The following is a 9,106-nucleotide window of genomic DNA, read 5'->3' on the forward strand; positions in this document are numbered from 1 at the left end:
TGTGTGTGTGTGTGTGTGTGTGTGTGTGTGTGTTTCTGATGCTCTTATGTAACATGTGATTACTTCCCAATCCCCACTCAGGTCTCAGTGTTCACTAAAGAAACAGATCTAATATAAGATATATAAAAGACATACATAAATAGGGATTTACAAGGTAAACTTACAATGCCTGCTACAGAGTCAGGTGTGGAAGAATACAGAACGGCTGTCTGTGTGCTGGAGATCATAGATGTAAGGAGAGTGCATTTTTATATGTTCTCTGTTAATATCTACCTGTATTACATTAAAATAAAAATAGAAGCATAGTTTGAAACTATTAATCTTCTTGAAGAAACCAGGATAAAATCTAGCTGATCTTTGTTAAATGAAGCTTTTAAATAGCAAAACCAAGAAGTGGCTGGCATATCACTGGTTACTAGTGTATAACATGGCAAAGTGACATAGGTAAAGCACAGAAATATTTAAAGGCAATAAATTTATTTGCTAAAATAACTACATATTTGTCAAATACATCATACTGTACAAAGAATAAACCTAATATATGTATGTACAATTTTTTTACAGTTAGATTGAATGTTGAGGGATGGTAGAATGAAAAGTGTGACAAAAATGTATTACAAATGCACAATATAGTCTCAATCATGGGCTTGGGTGAATAAGGTTGCATCCTAGGCAACTCTGATAATAAAAAAAGTCAGATGCTAATACAAAAATTAGTATTAGTCAGCATTCTAGGTAAAAAGTTGCTAGCATAACACATTGTATCATACATGAGTATGGGTTAATAACTCTGAAAACATTTTATCTGTATACCTGCATTAAATAATGAAGTAAGTGGATATCACAGGGTGAGCACCATGCTTTTGTCACTTCTGCAATGATAGCTTACACATAAAAAGGAAACCTAGAAAAATTCATGTGACAGAGGATTAGTGTTAGAGAAATAAGTACAAATTTATCTTAATATCTATACATGTGCTTACATAAACAATCATTTATAGGTATTGGAGCACACAGATGGAATATATACATATGTCCACTTTTGTCAGCTGCACTGTTCTACAAACAATGACATTCCAGTAAAAATGAACACATCTCACATCTAGATCTTTGTTTCTAATAGTATCCTTCAATAAAAGAACCAAGCTGCCTGGGTAAATTGTCCGTTATAACATATGGACATGAAATACACACAATGAGCTCAGTGTATGTTGTATTACATGGTGTGACAGAGTAAGAATGTGCTGAAAATAAAGCAAGATACACACACACGCACACACACACACACCCTATGCCATTATAGAGTACATTAAAGGCACATAGATAAAAGTGTAAGAACTTCAAATAACAAAATCAAACTGATTTCACCAGTCAATGTTGGATAATAATACAAAATACACAAAAATGAGTGCTATTTATTATGAATTGATCAACTTTATAAACAAGTGAAAAACACATAAAACTCTCTTGTAGATTTCCAGAAAATATATGTAGAAATTCCTACACATCTTGAGGATGTGGATACCCTCTCCCCCCACTTAAAAGTTGATTTTGCCTAGTAACTTTATGCCAAAGAATACAGTATGCAAAATGATTTCCAAAAGAGTAAATTTAGCGTTTAAGAAAAGTGACACACAATAAATGTACATAGACTGTCAAGGTTAACAGCAACAGTGCTTAGTCATATTGGTAGCATGTACCCTTTACATAATATAATAGCAATGATGCTGTAGTCACAGTGGCCCTGCTCCCTAAAATTCACAACGATGTCAGCATGAGACAGTAGTCAGAGCCCCCGAGAAAGACATTCTGAAAAATACCTAAACTAGTCAAGGTCACTACTAAGAAGTAGTACCACCTTTGAGGAAATAAGGAAATATGATTACTTAATATCTTGTGGTATCACGGATATGATCCTGAGACAATTCAGAAGAGACTAAATTCTGAGTCTAAGGGCTTTTGTTAATGACTGTGTATCCATATAATTTTCAATTAATGAGAAAAATATATTCATTGGACAGAACAACACACTCACAAATAAGATCTTACCCTGATCTATGAATTGGTTACTATAATGGCAACAGGACACTTACATATATAAATTAAGGATCTTGAAATGGGATGATTATTTTTAATGATTCAAATGTGCCCAGTGTAATCACAAAGGTCATTGAAACACTGAGTTGAGGAGTCAGAATTATCTCTGTGTTCAAGAAATAAAACTACCACATGTGTGTGTGTGTCTGTGTGTGTATGTGTGTATGTGTGTGTGACAGAGAGAGAGGAGAAAGAGAGAGAAAAAGAGAGAGAGACTCTACAGATGCTATAACTTTGGACTTGAAGGCCGGGGACAGGAACCACAGATGTTGCATGTTGCAGATTTTACAAAACTTGTCAAAACTGCTTTATCTGTGGCTTTTCCAAAAACTTTAAAATATGATCTCTAAGTAAATAAATTGGAAATAGACAAAATGGATTTACCTGTTCAGTAAAGAAGGGCAGTCTTTAAAAGCTAGAAAGACAAAGAAGTAGATTAGAGTCTCTAGAAGAAGAGCCCCACTGAGTGAGGCCTTGATTGTCAGACTTAGGACCAGAACAGACATAAGGCAAAAACTGGTTGAATCATTTGTGAAAATTTATTAGAGAAGCAACAGGAGAGTAACAAAGTTTTAGTGATAGGAGGCAGAGTATTATATAAGAATTCCCATATCATCTTTCTAACAATTCTGTTAAGAGTATTCTAAACTTAGTTTATTAAAAACAGTCTAAAAGATTACGTTTTATGACATTGAAAACTTGTAGCCAGGAGATGAGCTTGCAAGCCTGAAAAATCCTGTTTCCTTTTTTTTATTTTATTTTAAAGAGAATAGTAAAAAAAAGAACAATAACAAAATATCCACATCACAGACAAAAAAAAAGAGCAAAGCAAAAACATTAAAAATGATATAGGACTTTAAAACAAAATGATAGGAATTAACAGTGGTTTTATATTACATATTGTTATCTTCAATGAAGTTGCTCAGATTACCAGATGTAAGACTGCAAGATTGATGAAACTATTAAAGAGAATTAAAAAATAATTTTAAAAACATTAGAGATGATATAGAGTTTCACTGGACAAGATGGTAGGAATGCACCAATTGTTGTTATATTGCATACTGTTGTCTTCAAATCAGTTGCTCAGATTAGCATATATAACCACGCAAAACTGGTCAAAACAAAAGTTAAGCATTAACTGTTACAAACATCAGCAGTACAGTTATTCCAATTATCCATACATATGGCCTTCCTTCTCTCTTTCTTTGTCTTCTTGTCCTTATCCCATTGTTCCTTCCTTTGAACAGCTTTTTTTTCTTTCATATTGTCTATTGTCTCCTTGTGTAAGACCCTGAAAGAGTAAATAAAACCGGTTTTTATGTTTACCTGCATATTATCTTTCTATCATCTTCGCATATTTCTCTTCCAAACAATCAGTCACCTCTGGGCTCATGTGTTACTTCCTTAAAATTTTCCATTTTTATGCAATCTGGAATCAATTTTCATTTGTTCTTCATATATGCAAGCATCATTTTTTCCAAAATAGGTTTGAAATTATATTTATATAATTTTTGAAAGTTTGAAAAAGTATTTTTGCCATCTGAAATTTTTCCTAATGATCTATAATAGATCTACAGGGTAGAATATTATTTAACTTTTCAAAACTTGTGAAATGACTACAGGATACTTTAGGAAAAGAAATGTAAAAGAGTTGAATTCAAATATATAAAATTATGTTTTGAATTAAAATATAGTATTTATATAACCATGCTTAAGGTTAAATGAGGATAATATTTCTGAAAAACATGACTTTTGCTGTATTTCACTTTTTAATCCATTTTGTCTATTTCCAATTTATTTACTTAGAGATCATATTTTAAAGTTTTTGGAAAAGCCACAGATAAAGCAGTTTTGACAAGTTTTGTAAAATCTGCAACATGCAACATCTGAGATTATGCACACATTTTAGCAAAGCACTAAGTTCTACCCAATGATTTAGTGAATATTGTTTAATTAATTTTTCTGACTTCATGTGATTTTAGGTCTTTGTTTGGTACCAGGAATCAAACTCAAGACCTGGCCCTTGCTGAACTATATCCCTGGCCCTTTATATGATTTTAGATCAACATTCACTTTGGAAATGCAGTAGAGGGGCATATTTGTGAAAGGAAAAGAATGGTTTTGTAATTAGAGATATTTGAGTTCTTACTTGGCCATCCCATCCTATCCTTATTTGTCATAAAATTCCAGAAGTAGTTTTTCTATGTTCAGCTTTCATCCAAATGGACTCACTTGTATCCTACCAGTAGAAATGTCTGCTTCATTCAATTTACTTGCTACTTTTCATAAGCCTACATATTTTAAAGGTCCACATGAAGATCCACAGGTTTTGAAGAGATGCTCACTAGCTAGTGTATTCCACAGTAGCCTTCCAACATTGTATTGAGTATATATTGCCATGACTAATTTATTACTGGAGACATCTCTGATACATATGAGCACCAAGAGTTCATCACCTCATCCAAGGGACTTCTTTTTCCTCATCAGGTTAATTAATATGATTTTTTGGCTTAAATGACAATGTCAGATAACTCCATAACAGTTATTTTGACAAAAAATTAATGAAACTCTTTTCCTAGTAGAAAGGTGAATGATGAAGAAAACCTACTAGATGTGCAAAAATATTAATGAGATCCCAGTTGTTGATTATTTGAAGTATTTCCCATGCTTTTTGGTGTTTGTTCATAAACTCTCTGCCTATCCCCATGTCTTCAAGATTTCTATCTACTTTTCTTGGGCTGGGGATTTAGCTCAGTGGCACAGTGCCTTCCTGACAAGGGTGAAGTCATGAGTTCAATTTCTGGTACCGGAAAAAAAAAACAAAAAACAAGCAAACAAAAAAAGATTTCTACCTACTTTCTCTTTCAGTGGATTTAGTGTTTCTGTTTTAATATTTAGATCTTTAAATCATTTTGACTTTAGTGCATGGCCATAGATATGGGTCTAGTTTTAGTCTTCATCATATGGAAAGCCAGTTTTTACAGCACCATTTATTAAAGAGGCTATCTTTCTTCCACTGAACATATTTGGCTCCTTTGTCAAAAATAAGGTAACTGAGTTTATTTATAGTTGTGTTTGCATCTTCTAATCTGTTCCATTGATTCTCAGGTTTGTTTTCATTTTTTGCCTGCACGTGCTAATTTTATCACAGTAGCTTTGTAGTATAATTTCAAGTCAGGAATTCTGATGCCTCCTGTCTTGCAATGTGTAATACAATAATCACTGTTAATTCTCCATCACCTTTCTTTGGAATTCTGCATCATTTTTATTGTTTTTTTCTCTTTAAAATAAAAGAACAAAAACTATAGGAGCTCCTTCACCCCTCCTTATGTCTCCTTGCAATCAATTATTTAATTTCCTTGGATTTGCTGTCAGTACAATATTCAACCCCTAAATTAGAATGTAGGAATCATGAAAACTCTTCTTCTAGGTTAATCAACTGAACAACCTGACTGAATACCTGATAAGTTAAAAAAAAAAAAGACCTAAGTCCTTACACTCAATATATTTCTATTAACTTGGATGCAAAGTACAATTATGCAGTTCTATACGAATGTATTTTACATTGTACCTTATATACCAATGTTTAAATCAATGCATTTAAATTATTAAAGAGTACCATTTTAAAATTAGTTATAAATTCAATAATTATAATACATTTTTCATAACACAATGATGCATTCTCTTTCACAACATTTGGTTGACTGCATGTGACTTCACAGATCATTACCCTGAACTGACAATCTTTAAAAGTTTGATTTTAGACTAGCTACTCTTTGTCATAAAATCTACAACTGTCAGTAGTGGAATCAGATAAATAACAGTAAAAAATGAAATGTTCATGAAGTTAAACTACTTAACTTTAGAAGATATTTTCCTATTCTGAAGTTACTTAATTTCTTGAGTTGAGCTTCTTAAGTGTAAATGTTTTATTTTCTGAAAGCTACTGATATTTCATGTATATTGTTCTCATTTTTAAAGTTACTGCACTTTGTTGATTTATAATATTTGGCAACTATAGTATTGAAAAATTGTTATATATTTACAAAATTAATAAAATGATGTCACACAAGGGAAATAATGATGTCTGCATTTATATAATGTTTGCATTTACATTCTGAATAGATCCCCAATAAGTGACTTTCAGAAATTTTAAGACATTCCATAGGTTCTTTTCTTACTGAACTTGAAAATCAACCTTCCCTTTTAGAGGTTAAAAGTAACCCTTTTCACTATCGATTGTATATCTCTTCTGAGTATTTTTAAAATGTGCAAATACAACCATAGTTAATATCAAAAAAGATGAGTCTAGTCAAATGATTATCATCCCAAGTCAGATAGGAGAGTAAAACTGAAATTCTATGCTAAAGTTATGTCAACTGTGAATTTCAGATTTACTTTAATTAACAATTTTTAAATTTTACGGTCAGAAAAAGAAATGGAGATTCAATAAAATGTGCAAAACAAGAGCAAAAGGACAATTATCATGTTTCAATTGGCCCAAATTTTTTAAAAAGCACTTAAATATGATTAAAACATGACTGAATTTATTATTTTTTGAACATATTTTGTTTAAGAATGTGAATCATAGTAGTGTATGATTCAATTAATGGAAAAGTATTAAAAAGTATTAAAAGTATTAAAATAATAATGACTTACTGTCATATCTATCTATATATCAGCTCTTTAGTAAGAATATATAAGCAAATATGTTTTTTTCACTGAGTAAAAACTGTTTTCATTCTTAAGAAATAGATGTGAAAAATATGCATATCTGATTGCTGAAAACCAATTTTGTAGCTTACTCACTGTATAAAATTCTAGCATGAAAAATAAAGCTGCTTTCATAAGCAGAAGCGTGGTCTTGGACGCTCTTCTGAAGTGGCTTCTTATAATCTTGAAGGCTCTCATCTCCTTGATTTGAGTGGAGGTAGAATTTCCCTTTTGTATTAAAGTTGTTAAATGCAATTTTAATATGAAATTGTGCACATGCAAAACTAGGAAGCAGTTTTATTGCATAATTGACACGTTTAATTTTGAGTAAATGCTTAATAGCCAGCAGGCAAAAGAAAGTATAAAATATATTCAGTACCAAATGGATTTTTCATTTCAGAACCTATTTGTTGTGGCAAAGAAGAGTTTATGGGGTCACAAAGTGTATAAATGTGTTAATAGCTGCCAAATGATATGGGGAAAATACTAACCCAAAGAAACATCCAAGAGGAGCTATTCTTGAAGCTCCTCCCACCCTTACGCCATCTTTGGACTGTTGGCTACTCTATTCCAGGTAGATAGAGATATAAATTTTTTTGAGAAATATTTTATACAATATATGCTTTTTAAGTGTTCAAAAATAGTGTGGTAAATATATGTTTATAAAGTATCAAAATATTAGGTTAGAAAGTATTTCTCATGTCCCCAAAAAATAGGCCAGTGTAGAGAATTACACAGAAGAATTAGAAGTAAGCTGTTTAAGAACATTTTCCTAGAGAAAGTATACTTAAAAGCAATACATACAAACAGGGTCAGCTTTTAAAGTGGATCCCTGCTCTAACAAGAATAATGGTAACTCTGGCTACACAGTTGTTAGCCTAAAACCTAATTGTGATTTGAATAGATTTTCTTCCAAACATTTTATCACCATTACTTTAAAAACTCTCTTTTCAAAGCTTCACAAAGGATTGACCCTTCTTTTGTGGGAGAACAGTGATACTCTATAGAAACGAAAAGAAAGATCAAACTCATGAGTTTATATTTAAATAGATCATTTCTCACCTGAAAGCTCCCCAGTGACATTCACTAAAGACAAAGAAAAATTGTCTTCTCTTTCTTGCCCTGAACAATTTGTGGAGTGCTCCTCTGTGAACCTTTACAGAAAGTATCAATGTGTGTGTGTGTGTGTGTGTGTGTGTGTGTGTGTGTGTGTGTGTGTGACTGCTTTTGTAATGTGAAGTTGAGGAAATGATCTTGTTACCCAAATGCACAAATGAACATTTATTGATAATAATTTAGAAGTATTATGGTTGGGGCTGGGGATTTAGCTCAGCGGCAAAAGCGCTTGCCTGGCAAGCGCAAGGTCGTGAGTTCGGTTCCTGGTACTGGAGAAAAACCAAAACCCCCCCCCCAAAAAAAAAGTAGAAGTATTATGGTTCATTTTCATGTAGAATATTCAAATTGCAGAAGCATGATTTATTAAAAACAAAATTTAATAAATTCATACTGAAATAACAATTATATAACAGTAAGTATGGGTCACTTTGAAATAGTTATTTATGAGATTCATGGCCCAAATCATAAGAAATGGAGCAGATTGCTTAATTATGTACATGCTGTAGGAGCTAAGAAATGCCCTTTTTGTGAATGTTAGATAAAATTTTGTTCTTTACCTACAGTAAAATGTTCCCATTTATACTGATTTAGACCAGTATAATTTTTGGAAGTCATTTTCAAAGACTACTTATAAAACACTAACTTTTAAAAATGAAATAATGATGCTTAGGAAATTTGAAAGACAATAAAATTTTTAAAAAATTAAAGCAGTTTTAAGGCTCTGTTTTTCTTTTTTACTTTAAAGAGAGTAGTAAAAGAAAAAAAAGAACAATAGCAGCATAACAACATCACAGACATAAAACAAAGCAAGAACATTAAAAGTGATACAGGGTTTCAAAACAAAATGATACAAATTAACAGTGGCTGTTATATTACATATTGTTATCTTCAACTACATCTCTCAGATTACCAGAGGTAAGAATGGAATATTCTCAAACCATTAAAGACAGTAAAAAATAATTATTAGATGAAACATCAGAGATAATACAAAATTTCACTAGACAAGATGGTAGGAGTTCACCCATGGTTGTTCCATTGCATAATGCTGTCTTCAAATCAATTGCTCAGATTACCAACTATAAGCATGCAAGGGGCTGGGGATTTAGCTCAGCGGCAAAGCGCCTGCCTGGCAAGTGCAAGGTCATGAGTTCGGTTCCTGGTACCAGAGAAAAACCAAAAA

The sequence above is a fragment of the Chinchilla lanigera genome, unplaced genomic scaffold (genome assembly GCF_000276665.1).
Source record: "Chinchilla lanigera isolate Chin_1 unplaced genomic scaffold, ChiLan1.0 scaffold00023, whole genome shotgun sequence".
NCBI classification, from domain to species: Eukaryota; Metazoa; Chordata; class Mammalia; order Rodentia; family Chinchillidae; genus Chinchilla; species Chinchilla lanigera.